This window comes from Lepus europaeus, chromosome X, assembly GCF_033115175.1.
Source record: "Lepus europaeus isolate LE1 chromosome X, mLepTim1.pri, whole genome shotgun sequence".
Lineage (NCBI taxonomy): Eukaryota > Metazoa > Chordata > Mammalia > Lagomorpha > Leporidae > Lepus > Lepus europaeus.
The window spans coordinates 107,377,713-107,400,959 of NC_084850.1; the positions used below are offsets into that span (position 1 = coordinate 107,377,713).

Here is a 23,247-nt window from a genome sequence, read left to right on the forward strand (position 1 = left end):
CTAAACATATAGAACTAAGATTGTAAAACTGCAAATAGTTCATTATGCCTGGAGCAAACAGCATGCCTGGAATAGGGAACTGTGGAGAGGTAAGGTAAAAGCAAGCAGGAGCCAAATCTCCTAGGAATTTGACCTTGACCTTAAAAGTTAGGGGAGACTCTGGACCTCTTGCCTTGCAGCCCGCACCACTGCGAGACACCAGCAGAGATGGGTTCCCGGCAACAAGCGCTGTCGGGCATCGGGCGCAGAGTTGGGGAGCAGCAGCAGCTGTCCCGCTGGCCATGGCGAGGGGTGCATGGCGATCCTCTGAGTGGCACGGTGGTGCCAGATTCTTAATCAAGTACCAGCTCTGTGGATCCAAGACAGGTTTGTCCCATGGCCTGCTCTGGATAGTGTGTTGTCTGGTAGAATATTCCATTGGCAAACCATTTCTCTAATGCCTTACAGAGCAAACTAAGAAGAGGGGTTGGTTGAAGAGCCATCTGAAAGTATGCTTTCTACTTACTGTGCCCTTTTTAATCCTAGTGTCCACTCTAGCCACTGCTGGAGTGTGACGAACAGCACTTTAAATGGCACTGACATGGTCTTGAGCTCTGTGCCCACAATCATGGCCAGAACTGATCACATCATAGTCAAGGAAGAGAACAGTGCCTTGATTCACTGTAGTGTTTGTGGCATCCCTGACATGCAATTCAAGTGGTATAAGTCCATGGGCAAGCAGCTGAAAGAGGAAAAGAAGGAAAGAGGAGGAGGGAAATGGCCAATGCATGACAGTGGCCTCCTGAGCATCACCAAGGCGTCTTTCTCAGATCGAGGTAAATACACGTGTGTGGCTTCCAACATCTATGGCACTGTGAACAACACGGTGACCCTGAGAGCCGTCTTTACCTCTGGGGACATGGGTGTCTACTACATGGTTGTCTGCCTCGTGGCCTTCACCATCGTCATGGTCCTCAACATCACAGCCTGTGCACGAGGAGCAGCCACCTGAAGAAGACTGAGAAAGCCATCAACGAGTTCTTTAGGACAGAAGGTGCAGAGAAGCTGCAGAAGGCATTTGAGATCACCAAGCGGATCCCCATCATCACCTCAGCCAAAACTCTGGAGCTTGCCAAAGTCACCCAGTTCAAAACCATGGAGTTTGCCTGCTATATTGAAGAGCTCGCCAGGAGTGCGCCTCTGCCTCCTCTCATCGTGAACTGCAGGACGATCATGGAGGAGGTCATGGAAGTGGGGAGGGGGGGGCTGGAGGAGCAAGGGCAGAACTTTGTGAGGCACACTCCCGAAGGACAGGAGGCTGCAGGCAGGGACGAGGTCTACACGATCCCCAACTCTGAAGCGAAGTGACTCTCCCACCGCCGACTCAGGTGCCTCATCCCTGCACGAACAGCCTCAGCAGATTGCCATCAAGGTGTCCATTCACCCACAGCCCAAAAAGGATCACGGGGATGAGCAGGAGGGTGCACAATCTGAAGTCAAAGATGAAGAGGAGACAGAACCATCGGCCGAGCATTCCCCAGACACTGCAGAGCCTTCTACAGATGTAACATCCACGGAACTAATGTCTGAAGAGCCGACCCCTGTTGAGGTATCAGACTGAGGACTGCCACCACCTCACCGGGAGACTCCAGAGCCAGCAGTGACACGTGACAAAAACACCTGCATTATTTACAAAAGCCATGTCTAACATCAATTCCAAAAAGCTATGCATATCAAGAAAATCAGGGGCTGCTCCTTGTAATACAGATGTAGTATGCACTTGCCGCTAAGCCTTACCAGGAGTTTCTCATCCCTTAAGAGGATTGATGCCATTTTAAAAGGGGAAACACCTGTGTGCAGTGTATGCGAGTGGAATTTCCCCAGTAGGAAAGGATGCAAGCAACATCAGGGTGCGAATTGGTCATGTCGGACAGAAGGTGTCTGTCCACACGATGTGAATATCAGAGGCCATTCACTGCCGAATCCTTTAATTGGTGTTGCCCTTTTGCCAAAGAGTACCCTACTGTAAGATATCCTGAGTTAAGAGCCCTGTCCAATGCACAGTGCATTGCTTTTCCTTTAAAAAATTATAGGCCTGCTACAGTAGCAAATGCACGTACTTGGGTTTGTAGCGCTTTCTTCTCAGATTTGCTTACTCTCACTGTCCCTTTATAACAGAGTAATTGTTATTATACTAATACCAATTGCTCTTTGTGAGTGAGTCCTCTTTGCCACTTTTGTCCTCATTTTTCCCTAGCACATTTACCAGCAGGCCTCCGTGTTTTCCACCAGTACCAGGGCTGATAGCTACAGGTCGTTTGTAATGTTCCAAACTAGTTTTCTAGGCTCATTTTTTTTTTCACTCCTCAGGCCTATTTTCATGCATTGCTTTTGTTTGTTTGTTTGTTTCCAATGAATCTGCTGTTATGGAACTGAGAAAAACTTTGCCCCCCAGAATAGCACTTTAATAGTCAAATAAAAATGTATGTACTTATCCAAAAAAAAAGTTAGGAGAAATTACTTAAGGGATTTTGGATGAATTGAAGAGGAGTGACAGATAATTTGAACTTCAGAATTCACGTAGAATTAATGGAAGCAACAAAGAGGGTGAACTAGAGGAGTCCAGAAAACCACAAGAAGGCTCTGGCTAAAGTTGCGCTGGGGAGTAAGGCAAGTCTGGTCAAAGGCAGTGGCGAAGGAGGAAGGGGAAGAGACCATGAGTATAAAGAAAGGAGAGCCCCCAACACTCGAAGGCCGATAGTTATTTGACATGAGGGAGAGAGACTGCGCTAGCAGCCAATCATTCCTTCATCCACTCATTTAACACGTGTCTGTTGAGTATACACCCATACCAAGCATGTTGTTCTAGAATGATCTCCAGGCTTAGGTTAACTCCCCAGAAGCAGTTGAGGATTCCTGTGCTAGTGAATGAATAAGAGCTTGCTCTCCAGCAAGGCCAGGAAGGGAGTGGGGCTGGGAGGGAGGCAAGCAAGGGGACGACGTCAGAGGGCAGCTGCCTCCGGATCCTGCAGAACTCTGGAGTGTGACTCACACCATGGAAGTGCCCAGACCTGAGATAAGAGAACTGGGCTTTGCTACTCCGAGGCGGAACTCCCACAGGGGACGCTTTCTAAAGTGTGTCTTAACTCAGAACCTGTTTGTTTGCCGTCTTTTCTTCAATCTAGTGAGAGACACTTCCACCTTGTTGTGTGATTTCCTCTTACCTCCATTCCAAACTCCTCCTTTGTTAATACTCATTATTGCTCTTTAAAGTTCTCTGCCCTACCACTCTGCTTAGCTCAGGCATAGTCACTCACACTCTCCACAGACATCGATGGAGGGCTTGTACTGTAACAGTCACTTAATCAGGAGCTAGATGTATAAGAAAAAGTCAGGACAAATAAGGCTCAAACCCTAGCCTGGCTCTAGTCTCTGATAGCACCATGATGTTAGAGAAAGGAATAATCTTATGTAATCATATAGACAGAGCCCCCTTATTTGTTGACAAGCTTGGACCAATTCATGTAACCTCTCTAAACCTCAGTTTTGTTAATCTGTAAAATGGGAATACCAATTCTTCTCAATAATATCTATCTCCTAAGGCTTCTATAAACACCAAATAGTGTATGTAAAATATCTAGCACAATGTCTGGTATATTCAAAGTACCCAGAAAGAAGTTTTGTTCATTGTAAGTGTTCTAGAAAAGGGAAGGAAATGAATTATCTGTCTTCTTTCAAATAGTCACAGCAAAACAGCTATAGTACAATGGACAGATCAGTCAGATTTGGAAGACCTGGGTTTGTGTTCAGCTCCAGCGCTTATCAGTGTCCTTGAACATATAAGCTCTTCTTTCCTCATTGAAGCAGATTTTTTACTGATAGCTTGGAGGTTTCCTGGCAACTGATCCCTTTTCTCATGGGAAGGGGCATCCTATTGTGTGAACCCCATAGGAAACAACCGCAGAACCCACAAAACCGAGTCCTGACATCTAGAACAGGCACATGACTCAGGTTGAGTCACTCAGGATTCTCCTGTAGGATTGAACCAGTAATTGAGGACTCTGGTACAATAGCATCTACCACATAGTGGGGGCAATGGTTCCAGCGGACGTAGTTCAGGGCTCAGTATCTCAGAACTTCCCAGGATTTTCTCTCCTGAAATTGAAGAGGATATCTATTTCACAAGGTTTGGGAGGAAATTAAATGTGAAAAAAATTGATCACAGGGCCTGGAGCATCACAGTTGCTTAATAAATGCTTCTTGAGTTTGTTTAGGAAGCTTTCCAAAGTTTCTCCAAGAAAGCTGAGAATGTCTCAACTGGCTCCTACCTAAATACAGAATTTTCAAGGACTGTTTTTCCAGCTCCCATTGCAGTTGTGCACTTATCCCAATTATGCATTTTTCCTTGCTCACCACTCCAAGTTCAAAGTACACTTAGCTCTGATACGCAGAAGAATTCAGTTCATTATCTCTAATACTCATATTTGTACATTTTGTCTTGCTTGCTAGTTAAAAAGTAACTACTTTATCTGGGGCCTTCTGAAAGGCAACATCGGAAGGTTCAGAAAATAGCTGCCAGCCCTCTAGTTTAAGATCTTAGGTGAAACAGAGGAAACTCACAACCAGCGAAATCATCTCAACAGCTACAGTAAAACCAGTGACCACATGCTAGATGTGATTTATATCAGCAAATCTTATTGCATAAAGGAGCATCATGTGACAATGCTTATTGCCTATGAGCATTTGCCAGCCTTCTCCCTTGGCTCAACAGCGTTTCTTTTTGAGAAATTTCTTCCACTCTTGCAATTCCCACCAGCACCACCAAGCTGGTGGCCTTCCAAGGCTGCAGTGCCACATGATCAGCCATGCGATTCTCTCGCACCTCTAATCCAGCACCTAAATCACTGGACTCATTATCTCCAACCTGTCCCTGTCCCCTTACCCAAACCACTTTTCTCCGATTTTCTTCTTTTCATTCAAGATGCCCTCATTCTCCCCATCACCCAGGCTCCAGTCCTTGCTGTTATTTGTATTCCTTTCTCCTTCCCCTGAAATCCATTCTTGGCATGGACGTTCATAACCATCCCCAATCCCTTTCCATTCACACGCTGGCTGAGGCCCAAATGGTTTTGTATAAATCTCTCAATTACAACAACAGCTTCCTAGATGGATTTATCAGTTCTCCCTTCTTCCTGGCTATATGTTTCCTTCCTTGCAGATCTTAAATGACCGAACATTGCCTATGCAAGCCCACAAACATTTATTACAAACCTAATAGTGCATGACTCTATTCTAGATGTTCTCTGAGATCCAATAATTGAATAAGATAGTCCTTAATTGGAGGAATAAATGAATTGTTCCTAAGTTAAATTATTTTTATATTTGACTACCTTGAGAGAAGCACACAACACAAACACACACACACAAAAAAATAAAACAGAGCAAATTACTATCCATGTTCACAGAAAGGAATAAATGAATTTGGTATAAATTTACAAACAAAACTTTAAGACCCCATCTTTTGAAGCATATTTTTGAGAGTGATTGGGATTTAGACAAGAGGAGTTGAATACAAGGGCATTAAGAGAACATGGATCACATTAGGAAAGATCTTGGGGTGCAGCACATAGGGGAGAATTTCAAATTACTGTGAAAAGACCAGTTAGGATGATTAGATAGAAAAAAAAAAAAGAAGACTGAGAGATGAGCCAGGAAGAGGACATAGGAACCACATGACAATGGGCTTTGAAAGCGAACTGTGGGGGGCCGGCGCCACGGCTCACCTGGTTAATCCTCCACCTGCGGCGCCAGCATCCCATATGGGCACCAGGCTCTAGTCCCAGTTGCTCCTCTTCCAGTCCAACTCTCTGCTGTGGCCCGGGAAGGCAGTGGAGGAGGGCCCAAGTGCTTGGGCCCTGCACCCCATGGGAGACCAGGAGAAGCACCTGGCTCCTGGCTTCGGACTGGCACAGCACCAGCCGTAGCGGCCATTTGGGGAATCAACAGAAGGAAGACCTTTCTCTCTGTCTCTCTCTCTCTCACTGTCTAACTCTGCCTGTCAAATTAAAAAAAAGAAAGAAAGAAAGCAAACTGTGAAATTTATACTTCACTCCCTCTACATCTTCAAAAAGGTTTTGGGCATTTTGCATTTTTTAAGGATATTGAAGATATTTAATCATGGAAGTAGCATAGTCAATGCTGTTAATCTGGCAATGATCAAATCTAAAAGCAAAACATAACAACTCAAACAATATCTAGGAGTTTGGACAAAGAACATAGAATAAATGCTGAGTGGGGCTTGCATTGTGGCACAGCAGGTTAAGCCGCTGTCTGTGATGTCAGCATCCCATATCAGAGTGCGGGTTCAAGTCCTAGATGCTCCACTTCTGATCCAGTTCCCTACTAATACACTTAGGAAAGTAGCAAAAAATGGCCCTAGTGCTTGGGCCCCTGCCACCCACATGAGGGACCCAGATAGAGATCCTGGCTCCTCACATTGTAGTCATTTGGGGAGTGAACCAGCAGATCTCTCTCTCTCTCTCTCTCTCTCCTTTTCAAATAAATAAAAATAGATCTTAAAAAAATAAATGCTGAGTGGGAAATTTCCCATTTCTATTTTTAAGACGAGTAGGAGCACCAAATACAATGGTTACACAGAGTAATCACACAGTAACAGATAAATCAATGAAGGGATGGGTAGGTGAAAGAATTGATGAGGAGAGTCACTGTCAACGTATTTTTCCAACAAATGATTTAATTTAGAGAGGCTGAATATCAGTCCTGTTACTTTGTGTCTTGAAGACCAAGAATATAACTTTTTAATATATTCATTTGTAGAATTCCTTCCAACCGAACAACTGAATATTAAGCAAAGAAGCTTACCTATTATGAAAATGGTAGTTTCTGTGAGACCGCCAAATCTAAATGGATTCAGGGTGCAGTCAAGTGAACGTTGCAAAGGCAGCTTATGGATATAATATCCAGATTTTCAGGAGAAAGACTGAGCTGCTCCAAGAGGGGCGGAGAGGCCATCCCAACAGAATGCAGCAGTGCCTACAACAAAGATTGGCTGCACAGCTTGGTGAATCTGGCTCTGTGCCTAGAAAACAATGCTACAGAATATTTAAAACTAGAAACCCCGGAAATATCTAGTAAATTGGGTTACTAGGCATAGATGCAACAAGGTGTCAACAGCTAGCTGAGCTCTCTGGCATTGGGAACCTTAGATTAATCAGTTTAGAGAGATCTTTTTTCAGATGTTTCCTTCTTTACCATGCTCTTCATTGTCTTTTGCATTCTGAATATGACCTCTTGCTTCAAATTTGTTTGTTTTTCACCCTAATGAGTTTTTGTATTCATCAGGAAATGCCCTAAATTTTGCTTTATAAAAAAGTATAATTCTGATTTCTAGCTGGTAGGCACTATACCCTAGGAAATGACTTCATAGCCACACTGTCAACTACCAGTTACAGCAGAATGTGCATAAACTGCTGTCTCCATGGGTGCTAATTGTAACATGTCAATGAAAGGACCTGGTTCCTGGGCTGGCAGGCCGAGCCTCCTGCTGCTGCCAAGTGCTGCAATGTTCAACAGGGACATACTTTTTTAACATTGACAGTTTAGAATTTAGTCACTTCCTTCACTAGAGGACTTGGAGAGTTATAAAATCAGAAAAATATGCAGAATTTATTTAAAATGTATACTTCCTAGAAGAGGCAGAATAGTGAGGTAGATAGAACACCAGATGGGAACACAGGATGAATCAAAGATCCTGTGTTTGAAGAACAGTAAGTGGTCCATTTTGGCTGAAACTTTTGAAAAAGGTAGGAAAATATTGGAGGATGAGGCCAAAAACTCAGGATAGGATTATATACTTTGAAGGCTTAAATACCAGGGCGAGGAGTTGGCAGATGATGGAGATCCATAGAATTTTTGAGCAATTAACTGATACAATTAGAGTGGCTAAATTCATTATTAATGTATGAGCTAGATTTGCTTAAGGAGATAGAGAAGGCCCGCAAACAAGTTAGGAGAATATCATAAAGAGAGCTAACTGACTGTTAACAATGCAGTGTAAGAGTGTTCCAGACAGACCACGTGTACCAACTCCCCTCTGCCCCAGCCTGCATCTGGTTTGGTCATGTGATTAACTCTTGCCATTGTAATTCAGTGAAACTGATGTGCATCACTTCCAGATTAAGGTAGGTGATGTGAAGGCCGGCGCCGTGGCTCAACAGGCTAATCCTCGGCTCAACAGGCTAATCCTCGGCCTAGCGGCGCCGGCACACCGGGTTCTAGTCCCGGTTGTCCCTCTTCCAGGCCAGCTCTCTGCTATGCCCCAGGAGTGCAGTGGAGGATGGCCCAGGTCCTTGGGCCCTGCAGCCTCAAGGGAGATCAGGAGAGGCACCTGGCTCCTGGCTTCAGATCGGTGCAAGGAGCCAGCCACAGTGCGCCGGCAGCGGCAGCCATTGGAGGGTGAACCAACGGTAAAGGAAGACCTTTCTCTCTGTCTCTCTCTCTCTCTCTCTCTCACTGTCCACTCTGCCTGTCAAAAATAAATAAGTAAATAAATAAATAAAAATTTTAAAAAACGTAGGTCATGTGAATGATCTTCCACACTTTCTTTTTTTTTAGGATTTAAGTATTTATTTATTTGAAAGTCAGAGTTACACAGAGAGAGAAGGAGGGGCAGAGAGAAAGAGAGAGGTCTTCCATCCACTGGTTCACTCTCCAGATGGCTACAATTGCCGGAGCTGCGCCAATCCAAAGCCAGGAGCCAGGAGCTTCTTCTGGGTCTCCCATATGGGTGCAGGGGCCCAAGGACTTGGGCCATCTTCCACTGCTTTCCCAGGCCATAGCAGAGAGCTGGATCAGAAGTGGAGCAGCCAGGATTAGAACCTTCGCCCATATGGGATGCCAGAACTGTGGGCTTTACCGCTACACCACAGCACCAGCCCTCCCTTTTTCTTTTAGACACACTTTCTCTAAACACTATTTGTCAACCCCTTGACACCAGGGCAACCTTGATGCTACAAGATGTTAGAGCTATATGATAGAAGTACAAACCTTTTCCACACTCTTGGGAATTTTTAAAGATGTTGAGACTTCACTCATTACAACTCTCTTTCTTGACTACTGAGCTGAATCAGTTTAAAACCTGGATTATGTGATTGGTGTTTTCAGGAATGAGAAAATTATTTTACATCCTTGTGATAGAGACTGCCTGCTTGCTCATCAAACCCATTTTCTCTTCTGGAGTTTGAGCTGGTGTGCATTTCCCAAGAGCCTTATTTATTGGATGAGTGTGGAAGATTCTGAAGGCCAGGAGAAGATGGCCCAAGATAGAAGGCCACTCAACAAAGTACACTCATTTCACACTTCACATGAGCAAGAAATACACTGCTTTTTAAAAACATTATATTTCAGAAGAGCTTTGAATTTACAAAACAAAAATACAGAGTTCCCATATACCCCTCACACCAGGTCCCCTGTTAACACCACATCTTAGTATCTTTGTCATAGTTAATGAACCACACCCGGCTTCCCCTAATTTTTCCACCCAAAACCTTTTGTGCTGTCCATCCCTCCCTTCTACTGCATTCTGTCACTGTTATGAGTTGAGTAGGATTTGTCTCCCCAAAAACTCATGCAGATATTTAAACTCTGATGTCTTAATGTGAATGGTGATGGATTAAGGATGGAGACTTAATGTCATTGTAGTGGCTTGGAGGTGGGGCCAGTGGGAGGTGTTTAAGTTGTTGGGGATGTGCTATTGGAGGATGGTTCCCTTGAGAGTGTTGATGGAGTTCAAGTTCTGCCTAGCTGCTCTCTGTCTGTTTGCTGGCTCAGCATGTTATTCCTCTGCACCCACCATGACGAGCTGCCATCAGACACCAGATTATGGGGCCATTGGGTCCTGATCTGTCAACTCCAAACTGTAAGCTGAAGTAAACACTTTCTTTCGGCTGCTCTTGGGTATTTTAGTTAAAGTCACGAAAAGTCTACTAACACAGCCACTAAAGATGGGGATCTATCTGTTTTAGCAGCTAATATCACCCTAACGAATACAATTCTCTCTAAACATTCTTGAGAACTGCTTTGCCCTCTGTATGTGTAGATGATGGTTGCATTCTGACAATAGTTCTCTTACACCAACTAAGTGTCCTACAATTCTGACATCAACTACCTGGAGTTAGTTAAACCACAGGTTGAGGTTCTCCAGTCCCCAAAGCTTCCCCTTCTTCAGATGCCAGTCCCAAAACCTGGATGTCTCCAAGCCACTTCCATTTCTGTGTAGTCAGATTTTGGAGGCCCTCCTGCCACCCCCACTACTTCTCCTTTCAGGTTCAATAATTCACTAGAATGATTCAGAACTCACTGGCAGCATTAGACTTATGTTTACAATTTTTTAAAACTAAAAGGTGCAACTCAGGAACAGCCAAATGGAAGAAAAGAGTAGGGCAAATTCAGGGCAGGGAGTTCAGGGGGATGAACAGAGCTTCTATGCCCTCTTCTTGTAAAATCAGGGCATGCCATCTTTCAAAACCATCAATATAGTCACCAAACTTGAAGCTCTACTAAGCCTCAGTCAATCTTTTTTATTGAGGTTTCATTACACAGCATGACTGACTAAATCATTGACCATAAGATTGAACCCAGTTTCCAGCTTGCTCCCCTCTCTCAAGGTCAAGGACTGGGGCTGAAAGTTCTAATCCCTAATCATGTGCATGGTCTTTCTGATCACAAGCCCTCCTATCTAGGAGTCTTACCACAAGTCATGCCGGTATCATGGACTAAAGGTGTGAATGAAAGGGGCTTGTTATGAGTAACAAAAGACGTCCCTATCAGGAATTTCCTAGGGTTTTTGAAGTTTTGTGCCAGGAACAGGGAACAAAGACCAGACGTATTCTTTATCACATCTCAGTGGCAAATGACAAAGGTCAATGTTCTGAGTATAAAAATTTTGTTGTCTCACCTTATTAACCAAAGAGTTTCTGGACTGGAGCTTTCCTCCCCATGTGTGACTGATCTTTAGCCAGTTTGACTATTTTAACTTCGCTATTGTTTTGTATCGTTTTGTGCCCAGAATTCTGCTCTGTTGATAATTTACTTGTTGAAATAACATCTGTTGCTCTTTCTGCTTATAACATGCCTACATGCTAACATGAACTTTATAGTGAGAGATAACTATTAGTAACATTGTGGTATAGGGGTGGGCACTTGGCGCAGCAGTTAATCTGACACTTAGATGACCGCATTACATATTAGAGTGTTTGGGTTTGAGTCCTGACTCTGCTTTCTATTCCAGCTTCTTACTAGTGGGTGATGGCAGTGGGTGTTGGCTTAAGTATGTGGGTCCTTTCCATCCATGTGAGAGACCTAGAATTGAGTTTTAGGATTCTGGCTTTAGCATAGCTTAGCCCTGGTGGTTGTGGGCATTTCGGGAGTGAACCAGTGCATGGTTGTCTATCTTTGTCTCTCTTTCTCTGTATCTATGCCTTTCAGAAAAAAATTATAGTGTAATTGTTTACACTTTTCTTGTATTCATATATTTGCACATGAACTTTTTTTTCTGCTTAGAGTTTGGTAATGCGGTTTTTTTTTTTTTGCTTGCCTTTATATTGTAAACATTCCTAATGTCACTAAGTATTATTTGAGAACATTTTCACGACAACAAGAGTCCGTATATGTACTATATTTATAGATATGTCATGATTTATTTAGATATTCTCCAAGTCTGAATATTTTGATTTCTGTCTTTTCAGAGGTATAAGTAGTAATAAAGTGAGCATCTTTTACATAAATAATTGTTTATATCTTTGGCTTTGTTTAGGATAAATTTATAGGTGCTCCCATTCATGTTAAGTGCAAAAATTTAATATATTTGAATATTTACATTTCCAACAAGTTGTTAATCTTAATAAAGAACAATTTGACGCCAGGAAATAAGAGTGAAAATCCTGTATCTTTTAATTTGGCTATACCCCATTAGGAAGAAATCCTAGTGAAACTGAGGCCAGCACTGCCTCCTGCAGTGCTGGCATCCCATATGGATACTGGTTTGAGTCCTGGCTGCCCCATTTCCAATCCAGCTCTCTGCTATGGCCTGGGAAAGCAGCAGAAGATGGCCCAAGTGCTTGGGCCCCTGTACCCATGTGGGAGACCCAGATGAAGCTCCTGGCTTCTGGCTTCAGATCAGCACAGCTCTAGCCCTTGTGGCCAACTGGAGAATGAACCAGCGGATGGAAGATCTCTCTCTCTCTCTCTCTCTCTGCCTCTCCTTCTTTCTCTGTGTAACTCTGACTTTCAAATAAATAAATAAATAAATATTTTTAAAAGAAATCCTAGAGAAAATTAAAAAAAATTTTAAAAACAAGCAACTTATCTAAAGTTGTTTATAGCACTGCTTATTCCTAACAGTGAATCAGAGAAAACTACCCAAATACCTCAAATTAGACACATGACTTCATGAGCATTATACACAGATGGAAACAAATGATGTGAGTATGCTGCTACTTGGAAATAAGTATACAAAACCATGTTAAGTTACAGTAGAACAATCAATAGGAAACATACGGAGACCAACTAAGGTAAAACATGTATTGACAAAAATTAAGAGGAAATTTAAAATAACATCAATATTGACGACTTCAGCATATGGGAGCTTTTTCTGCAAGCTTGTTTAAATGTTGTGCCAGGCTGTGTCTTATACTTATTCCCCCAGGTTACCTCAAGCAAAAGGAGAATTAATGGCTTAGATATACATATACCAGAAACAAAGGATGGAAAGCCAACAGGAATTGATGTGGTCGTAGGAACAAGCCTTTCTTTCCTAGTTCTGTTCATCTCTGTGCATCATCTTCACTTCACACAAGTGCCTGTCCTAATTTGGCCCTGATCTGTGTTTACCCGTCCCCTTTGGTCCCGGCTTCCTACAGCTCTGTCAAGCATCTAAGTCTCTCCAAGGCACTTTTTGGAGAAAGGAACTCTGATTTTCTTGAGGAATTTGAAATTTAAGAATCTTGAGGGTACTGACCAGTCAAGTCCTTCTATCTGGTCTCATCCAATTCATTCTGCTAGTGAGTAGTGTAGTACATGGCCACCTTGGCTCTTCCCTTCACAAGCCATGTAGTTTCTCCAGAAGTTAAGGCCAGTGAAAATGCTCGTGTCTGTGTGTTTTAAGTCACTGAGTCTCTAGATGTTTGAAGTTCAGGTATATGAAGAAGATACTTGGAGTGAGACTCATCTTTAGGTCACTAAATCACCCAATTGATTCCTTATTCCACCATAAATGAGTTAAAATATCAGTTCTCTAAATTCTATGCGTTTTAATAAATGAGGTACCCTATCTCATTGGATGCTCTATGAGACAAGATGTTAAGATGGGAAGAAAGAAATATGTGCTTATTTTCAAAGATTTGAATAATCACCTTGTAACAATGATCAAATTTGGTCTATGTTATGTCATGATTTTAAGGAATCTTATTTCAACCAGATATTTTGGATTTTGAGCCTTCTTGGCATTCTTGACAGGCATTCAAAAAATCAAAGTTTCAAACAATCTGGACTCTAAAATTTCCAGTAAATCCTGGACTTTGGTTTTTCCAGTTTGGGCCCAACTGAAAAAATCGAAGGACCTATGTCTCTCATCTTATAGAGACACCAACTAATCAGTCTATTTGGAGTATATTAGAAGTACTGTCAAGATGTGATGTGGTACCAGACTTTAAGTTTCTATAATGGAAAATGCTATTAATACAAATGTTTGAGAATTAAAAAGTCTAATGATCTTGTGTTACTAGACATGATAGTTATCTTAATGAGAAAGCCCCAGAGGCTTAAAGGGTTAAATACTTGTAAAATCCTACAGGTGCTTTCAAAAATACTGTGAAATAAGCTAGTGCCTCTTGTTGGTTGATGAGTTTATAATTTTAAACATGGCGACTCAAAGTCTTTTGTCATCCACAGTTATATATGATCTGCTGCTCATAAAACTAAAGCGTTGTTGGTTCTGTGTTTAGCTGTCCTCCTATAGGTTCCTATGGACTTTTCCCAGCCACTTTTATTGTATTCAGTACTTTGGGATGGCTCTGTAAACAGATGAAGCCAATAATGTATTAACAGTACCAACTGAGAGAAAGTATGGTTAACTGAGGTTACTAAAAAGAAAAAGCAATTCAAATCAATTGGCAATCTACAAAAAGAGTTAAAGATTTTAAAAGCTATTATTAAAATTACTATATTGGTCTATTATGCTATATTATATGTGTGTACATATTGTATGTCCACATGGGGAAATTTTATTAAGAGTTTTATTTTAAATGGCTTATAGATAAGATTGTCCATAAATTTAAGCTGCTAAAATCAATCAAAGATACATTTTAATTTGTGGGACCTGAATCTGTGTATCATATGTTTTAGACTTGTTGGTAGAAAGAAACTAAAAACATTTTATATGGTTGTGCTTAAGTTTACTGGTTAAACAAATAACACCATGTTAGATATTTAAGAGGTGTTTTCAAATACATGATTCTTAAAATTTATAGAAGGCATTGGACCTTCTGGTAAATGTTTTCTTAAGTTGTTATCTAATGGTTGAAACGGTTTGCTAAGTATTCATGTAATATTGCTATTGTCAGCAAGCGATCTAGGACTTGCTCCCTCATTTCTCTATTGTAAGCCCAACTTGTTCTTTCATTTCTCTATTTTCTTCAAGGTAGGAAACTAATTCTATTATGAAGGAATCTGTAGGATGCACAATTTAATCTTTAGACCTTATAAAAGAGATGGCTAACATTTTTCTGCAATAGCATAGCCAAAATAAGAACTCAAATAATAATCTCATAGCTAGATTCACTTCGCCATCAGCGAAGTATACAGTAAGTAGAAAAAACCTCCCTTTCAGACCAAAGGGAAAGAAAGTTTTAAAGTGAGAACATAATTTTCCTCATGGGCATTGTCTACCTTAGAAAAACTACTACAGAACATGCCTGTGACTATAGACTTGTAGTTCAGGCCACCGAAGATTAGAGATGGGAAACGGGCACTCCCTTGACTTGCATCCTCTGGTCTGCTTTAACACAAACCAGGAGGAAAAGAAAGCTAGGCATCAGAAGCAATGGGTGGCAGGCCTATTAATGGCTGATCTGTACAGTGATCTGCCCTCAAGGAGACCCAACAGGCCAGTCCACTGCAGTGGCTTTCAATGTGGTAAGCCTGGGCTTCAGCAGAAGTCAGCTTGTGAAGAGCCCTGGCAGCTCTGCCAAGAGTTGGATCACTGGAAATGGACCTGCCCTGGAGTCGAAGGATGCCCAGGTCAGAGCCACAGATCTTATTGGCTCTAAGCTGAAAAGCCCTTCACTCAGCCCAACTTCCAAAGTGACCACTGCAGCTGAGGGGATGGTCAAGTAGGGTCAGCAACATTGCAGGCAGAACTGTAAATTTCTTGTTAGAGATGCCCCCTGCCTTGACCTGGCCAGCTCTCCTCCCAGGCCAGCCAAGTAATGAAAGTCAACAGAGTGCCTTCCCCTAGGAGGTTCACACCTCCCTTAGGATATACCCCATGTGAAGAGATAGATAGGTCTGGGCCTCTGAATTTACAAGGCCTAAAGCCCACCAGATTATTATCAAGCCCCTTCTATCAGGTTCTATTTGCCTCTCAATCAGAAAACTTAATTGTAGCTTAGACAGCACCTTTCTTAGCTCCTCTAATAATGAGTCTGTCCTTTGTTCTAGGCCCTGTCTAGTGCACTTGGGCCTCATTCCTTTGTAATCATAACCTCTACTCTACCACCAATGGCTCTACTCCCAACCTGTGTGTACTGATGGTCCCCTTCCCCACTTAATGCTGTATAATTGTTCAAACCTGGTAAATGCCACTCTTAGGATCATTGGTTACTATCCTCACCCTGTCTTTTATGACCTTGTCTAAATATGATCAGAGTCGGCAAACTTGGAAGGCTTCCATAGCCTTGGCAACTCATGACGACAGCCTAGGATGGTTACTGGCGCCATAAACTAGAGTGTCAATTTGTTGGGTCAACAACAGGAGCCACTGTGCACTTGCTCCTCATGTGGGATCTCTGTCCTTAATGTGCTGTCCATTGTGATTTAATGCTATAACTAGTACTCAAACAGTATGTTTCACTTTGTGTTTCTATGTGGGTGCAAACTGTTGAAATCTTTATACTAAATTGATCTTCTGTATATAAAGAGAATTGAAAATGAATCTTGATACAAATGGAAGGGGAGAGGGAGCGGGAGAGGGGAGGGTTGCGGGTGGGAGGGAAGTTATGGGGGGGGGGGAAGCCATTGTAATCCATAAGCTGTACACTGGAAATTTATATTCATTAAATAAAAGTTTAAAAAAATGCTAAAAAAAAAAACTTTTAAAGAATTTATTTGGAAGGCAGAATTACTGAGATCGTGGGACAGAGAGAAAGAAATCTTCAATCCACTGGTTCACTCCTCAAGTGGCCACGATGGCAGGAGCCTGGAACTCCATCTAGGTCACCTAGATGAAGGCAGGGGTCCAAGTACTTGGGCATTCTTGTAAGTGAAATCTATGATTTATGGCTTGTGAGCCTTATATACTAACTAAATGATGTACCCCTTCCTGAACATGTTCTTTCAAAGTCATATTTCTCTTGCTGACATACCTCAGAATGGAGCAGAGCCACATGAGAAGCAAAGGCAAGAAAAATAAGACTCAGTCTTGCCCTGAAGAACTTTACTGTCCTGTAGAGAAGCTTATAGACCAGTGGAACTTTACATTTAGCTTTCATACATTACAACTCTGTACAATCACTACAAGCAAAATTCTCAGCAAGCAGGAGGACACTTTGAAAGTGGAGATGCTGAGGCCATGGGTTAAACCACCACCTGGGTTGGTGCCATCCCATATGGGTCCCAGCTGTTCCACTTGTGACCCAGCTCCCTGCTAGTGGCATGGGCAAAGCAGTGGAGGACGGCCCAAGTGTACGGGCCCCTGCCACCCACATGGGAGACCTGGAAGAGGCCTGGCCCAGCCCCCATTGTTGCAGCCATCTGGGAAGTGAACCAGTGGTGGAAGACCTCTTTATCTCTCTCTCCCTCTCTCTCTGTAACTGATTTTCAAATAAATAAATAAATCTTTTTTAAGAAAAAAGAAAGTGGAGGTACTTTCAAAACACTGTGTAAATAGCGCATTAACATGAGCATCTTATTCAAAGAAGCAGCTGGACAATACTGATGGGTGAATAGACAGATGTTCTGACATAATTTGAGAGAAACTTATTTTAATCAATGTAGCAAAACACATAAGAATCAAAAAAGTACAGCTGATCTAAGGAAAGAAGGGGGAAAAGTCACTTTTTAAAACCAACTAATTTTTTAGCTTTCAGAACAAGCAGTTCTCAACTCAGGCACTGGTTGTGTTTTCAAAATCATGTTGTAAGTCAATTATTTGGGACTCTGAGTGCATTTTCCTTTAGAAGAAATGTCACAAAAAGGTTGTTTAGATTCGCAAGCCAAACCAGAACAGTCTGTTTAACCCAGAATGTACCTGAAACATTGTGCTACCAGCAAATGCATCAGATTTCCAACTCTGAAAACTGATTGCAGCATCCCAGCAAAGATCCAGCAGGTGAGGTGGGGGAGACATCGGGAGACGACTGTGGCCAAAGCAGCACCAGCTGCCTTACCCTAAGAGCGTGCAGCATGCAAGAAAGAGGATGTTTCTGCCACAGGGGAGACCACGAGGGATAAGCATTTCTGGGCTTCAGTAGCTAATTAACATCCAGAGCTTCAGTTCCTCTTGAATACTCAAACTCAGTTCACATTCTCACACAACAAATATCAGCTCTGCCGTTCAACCAGTCCCCACCCTCCTTACTATTTACCCTGCTTCTCCATACTTACTAAAGGTACCTGTCCAGCGTGGCCAGCAGTAAGGCCTGCTACCAGAGTTCCAGGAAAAGAAGACCTGGAAAGTCTTAAATTTACAGAGATGGAGTGTGAAGATGAAGGACTTCATGCCTAACACAGGTCTGCTTCCTCCGTGAAAATGTAGGTGCATTTCATCGATTGAAAGCAAAGGGAAAGAGAAGGGGAGGTGGATTGATGATCAGTTAGAGGCTATTATTATCTATTATCTGTGGTGGTGTCCCGAGGTCGCATCATTTTTTCCAGCAGAGGTTAGCAGATGGAGTGCTCAAGTGGAAAACCCTGGAATATTTCAGGAGACGTGTATGACTAAAGGTCCTTCCTGGAGAATCATTTCCCAAAATGCCGAAACCAGAGAGAAGAGGGCAGCCATCTGCCTGCAAGGGGAAGAAGAATGACATGCGTGTAGCTTTCCTTCACAAGCCAGCACTTGGTCTGTCTGGGCCAACATTAGTTCAGAGGTTTTGTTCTCTGGTTTTTAATCTTCTCAGGCAACCATGCCTCACAGAACATGACAAACCCAAGCAAATCTTATAGCAGTGTCAGGTGCCTGGCATTTCTTGAGGGGAAACTACTAAGCAAATATGATCAAAGGTTTCCTTGAGAACTTTTTCTGAGAAAAACATGAATATGACACAAGAATTATAATGAAGATAGGATAGATTATTCAAGGACTCTGGATAAAAATTGCAATCAAATGACTCACTTGGGAAAAATACTTCCAACTTGTAAATCAATAACTTCAAATATTGCATTTTTTTCTTTTAATGTTAATATGGCATTTTATCCATGTGAAAGAATAAATAAAGCACTCAAGTTATAAAGCATAGGAATATGATAAACACCAATGAAATCACTTGCATCTACTTATATATCCTATCCTCCTACCTCTCTAGTGGATGTATTTACAGCCCTGATTTTGTGTTCATCACTGTTTTCCTTTTTTAAAGATTTATTTATTTATTTGAAAATGAGAATTATAGAGAGAGCATGCAAGTCAACTAGCGAGAGGGAGGGAGGAAGGGAAAAGGGGAGGGAGGGAGAGAGAGAAGGAATGAATCTTCCATCTGCTGATTCACTCCCTAGATTGCCACAACATCCAGAACCGGCCCAGGATGAAGCCAGGAGCCAAGAGCTTCATCCAGGTCTCCCACGTGGGTAGAAGCAGCCCAAACACTTGGAGGACCATCTTCTGCTGTTAATGGTAAGCAGGGAGCTGGATCAGAAGTGGAGCTTCCAGGACACGAACAGCTGCTCATATGGGCAGGCAGCAGCTTGACTTGCTACACCACAATGCCAGCCCCCTTCTGTTCCTTTTTCATGGTTTTATCAAATATGTATACGTGCCTGAGCCCTATGTTATTGAGGCCCATTGTTCTGAGTACTAAAAAGATGCATATATCTTCAAATAAACTTTTGGAACTTGCTGTCTCACTTAAACTTGTACTGCCAAAATTAATCCATGCTGTTGCTTAGAGATAAAGTTCTTCATTTCCATTGTTTTATAATATTCCATCATATATTTTTGTGTGTGTGCATATATCACACTTTAATCATCTCTTCTGTGAAGGAATATTTGTAGAATTCTTTTTTGATTGTTGGTTTTTTCACGTGTGTATATCCCCTGGAGCATGTAAGAAAGATTTTATTTTGAATATTTACATAAACGAACTGCTAGCCCATAGGGTAAATGTTTAATTTTACAACATAAATGGCAAATTTTTTTGGAGAATGGTGGCAATGATTTTGATTACACCAACAATATATGTGTTGGCATTAACCCAGTCCTCTCCAGTTCTTGATATTGTCACACTGCATCATTATTGCAAAAATAGTGGGTATAAAATTTTATATCATATTAGCACACAAACCAACATAGGTGATCTCAGAAACATTATACTAAGTAAAATAAGTCAGATGCAAAAGGCCAAATTCTATATGACTCCATTTATGTGAGAAGAGTCAAAACCAGTCACGGGAAATAGATGTGTGGTGGCCTGGGGAAAAGTACGCGGAGACTTTTTAGGAGGCTGGAACTGTTCTGAGTCTTGATTGTGATGGATGTCACATGAACCTATGCAATCATCAACACTCTTCACACTGTGCACTTAGAATGAGTGAATTCTATTTATGCAAATGATACCTCAATAAGCTTTAAAAATGGAAATTTAAAAATCAGCTCATTTTGATCACAATTTCTGTTTCCCTGACTACTAAGAAGAGTGGCTGTAGTGGACCCTGTTGGTCCTGGGGCAGGTCTCCCTTCTGTCCACTGATATTTCCCCTGGATGCCTCTAGATTGACTGCTAATGCCTCACAGCTTCACTCTTCTCCAAGAGGGAATGCTTTTGGCCAGTGGAAGGCACCTGGGGCAGGGTAGAACCAGTGGCTGAGACAAGACACAAAGACCCAACCCCTACTCTTCCAGGGGAACAAATCTATGGTGCCATCCCATGGAGATGGACTGAAAACATATCTCTGTTGAGCGTCCTCCTTCCTCTATCCTGCTTCTCTCGCTTCCTTACAAGTTCCTCTTTAGAGCCCTCCCTCTTGCTCAAGACTCGGGCTTCTACAAAACTCTTACTAAGACCATGACTGTCCAGTCTTTATATATATTAAAATACTAACTGCGGCCAGCATTGTGGTCCAGCAGGTTAAGACACTGCCTGTGATGCCAGCATCCCATGTTAAGCGTCAGTTCGACTCCTTGCTGCTCTGCTTCTTATCCAGCTCTCTGCTGATGCTCTTGGGAAGGCAGCGGAGGATGGCCCAAGTGCCTGGACTCCTGCCATCTGTACATCCGGCCCTCTGCTATGTTGTGAGTGGTACAGGGGGAAGATACCCTGCGTGCTGTAGTGCTGTCTGTTCCGCAAGCATGAAAGCCTATGTCACTGAGCAGGGCTGCGGGGCATGCCGGGGGCGCCTGGGAGCCTCACGTGGGTAACGGTACGTAGGCCCCCGCCCCGTGGCTCTGCCCAGATTCTCTGCAACTGTGGTTTGAAACTGCACATTCTCTGGTAGTATAGATCGTGCCTGTCTTTACTCTTCAATAAGCATCGCCCTGGGCACGGGGCGTGGCTGCCGGGACCCACCAATGAAAACCTTTGCCTCTTCTCCACGGTGAGCGGTGGCTGCTCTTCCCTTAATGTCCCCAAGCCCTTTCTAACGCAAATCTTAAACAACCTGGAGGCAGTGGCCCCCTGGGCCCCACCGCCATCCTGGAGCTGGGACCGGTGTGCACGACTTAGACACCCGCAGGCGCTGGAGACCTGTTCATCATTGCCTTACAATATGTACCAGACGGGTAAGTACTAACAAAAGGGAATAAAAATACCTCACGCCACAGTACAGCCTATGAAAGTTTTAAGGCAAAACAAAACAAAACAAAAAAAAAAAAAACAAAAAAAACATCCATTTGGAGAGTGAACCAGTGGGTGAAAAATGGATCTTTCTCGCCTCTCTCTCTCTCTCTCTCTCTGTCCCTCCACTTTCGCTCTCTCTATCCTCCCTGTCACTCTTCCTTTCAAATAAATAATTTTTTTAAATAAAACTAACATTTTTGTCCATTTTTAATGGGTTACTGTCCTTTTCTCATTGGTTTTAGGAGTTTTTCATATATTTTAGTTACTAAATCTGTCAGTTTTATGTGTTATAAGTATTTTTCCCAATCTGTAGCTTATTTTTCATTTGATATACAGAAGTTCTTAATTTTAATACAGACAAATGCAATAACGATGTTACCATATTTGGAAATTTTTATCTTGTTTAAAAAAATCCTTCCATGCCCCTAGATCTGGGATATGTTCTCTGACTTTTCCTGTTAAAAATTTTTAACTTTTGCTTTTTATATTTCCCTCATTTATACATCTGGAATTGAATTCTGGGTATAGTCTGGGGTAGGGAATCAATTTCACTTTTTCTTTTTTTGTTTTGTTTTTTGTTTTCAATTTCACTTTTTCATGTATTAACACACACACACACACACACACACACCATATCCATTTGTTTAAGAATTCTCCTTTTTTCCTGCTCCTCCGCAAGGCAGATTGTAGTCCCAAATATGCATGAATGTCTTTCTGAGCCACTCATTGCATTCCTGGGATAAATGCAACTTTTGCTTTTGACCTTTCTTACACATGATTGGGTCAAGTTTGCTAATATCTGTTAGGGATTTCAACATATATTCAGTGATGAGATTGGTTTGTAATTTTTTTATTGTTACAATATCTTTGTCTAGTTTCAAGTTTATAGAATAACTTGGGGGAATATATCAGTTAGCTTTTTGAAAAAGCTTTGCATAAAACTTTGTATGAAATTAGAGAGTGGACATTTAGTCTCATATTAGAGTACCTGGGTTTGATTTCCAGCTCTAACTCCTGACTCCAGCTTCCGCCTAGCTTCCTCCCAAACACCGGGAGGCAATGGTGATAGCTCAAGTAACTGGGTTCCTGCAAGACTGGAGACCTTGATTGCATTCATGGTGCCTGGTTCCAGCCCTGGGACAACCCTGGCCTTTGCAGACATTAGGGGGTGTAAACCTTTGGATGGAGCTGTCTCTGTCTCTGTCTTGCTGCCTCTCATATAAATTACATTTTGTAAAAATTTTGTAAGACATTGGAATGATTTGTTTGTTATAGTTTTTCTATATGTTTATCTTTTGGTTTTTTATTTTGTTTTCTTTTAAGATTTATTTTATTGATTTGAAAGACAAAGTTACAGAGAGAGGTAGAGACAGAGAGGTCTTCCATCCGCTGGTTCACTCCCCCGATGGCCGCAACGACCGGAGCTGAGCTCTGAGCTGATCTGAAGCCAGGAGCCAGGAGCTTCTTCCGAGTCTCCCACGCGGGTGCAGGGGCCCAAGGACTTGGGCCATCTTCTACTGCTTTCCCAGGCCACAGCAGAGAGCTAGATTGGAAGAGGAGCAGCCGGGACTAGAACCAACACCCATATGGGATGCCAGGGCTTCAGGCCAGGGCTTTAACCTGCTGTGCCACAGCACCGGCCCCTATTATAGCTTTAAAAAAGAAATAAATAAATAAACCTCATGTGTAAAACCATGTAGAGATAGATTTTATGGAAAAATGTTTAACTTATTGAATTTCTTGGATAATTGTGGAACTATTGGGGTTTTCTTTCGAAGTAGTTTTGGTGAGGTATGTTATTCTGGTAATTTTTCCACTTTATATTTTTAAATTGATTGGAAACAATGTTTATAAAATCTTAATAATATTTTATTACTGCTTTAATCTCTTCTGTGCCTACAATTGCATATCCTTTTTAATTTTTAATATTTATTCCTAATCCAATTCCTAGTATTTATGCATCCTTCTTCTTTGTCTTAATGAA

The 23,247-nt window shown here is 42.1% G+C and overlaps 1 pseudogene; it reads left to right on the top strand.

The window, feature by feature from the left end:
- The first annotated feature begins 281 nt into the window (after positions 1-281).
- LOC133752824 (microfibrillar-associated protein 3-like) lies at positions 282-1,687 on the top strand (annotated as a pseudogene).
- Positions 1,688-23,247: the final 21,560 nt, after the last annotated feature.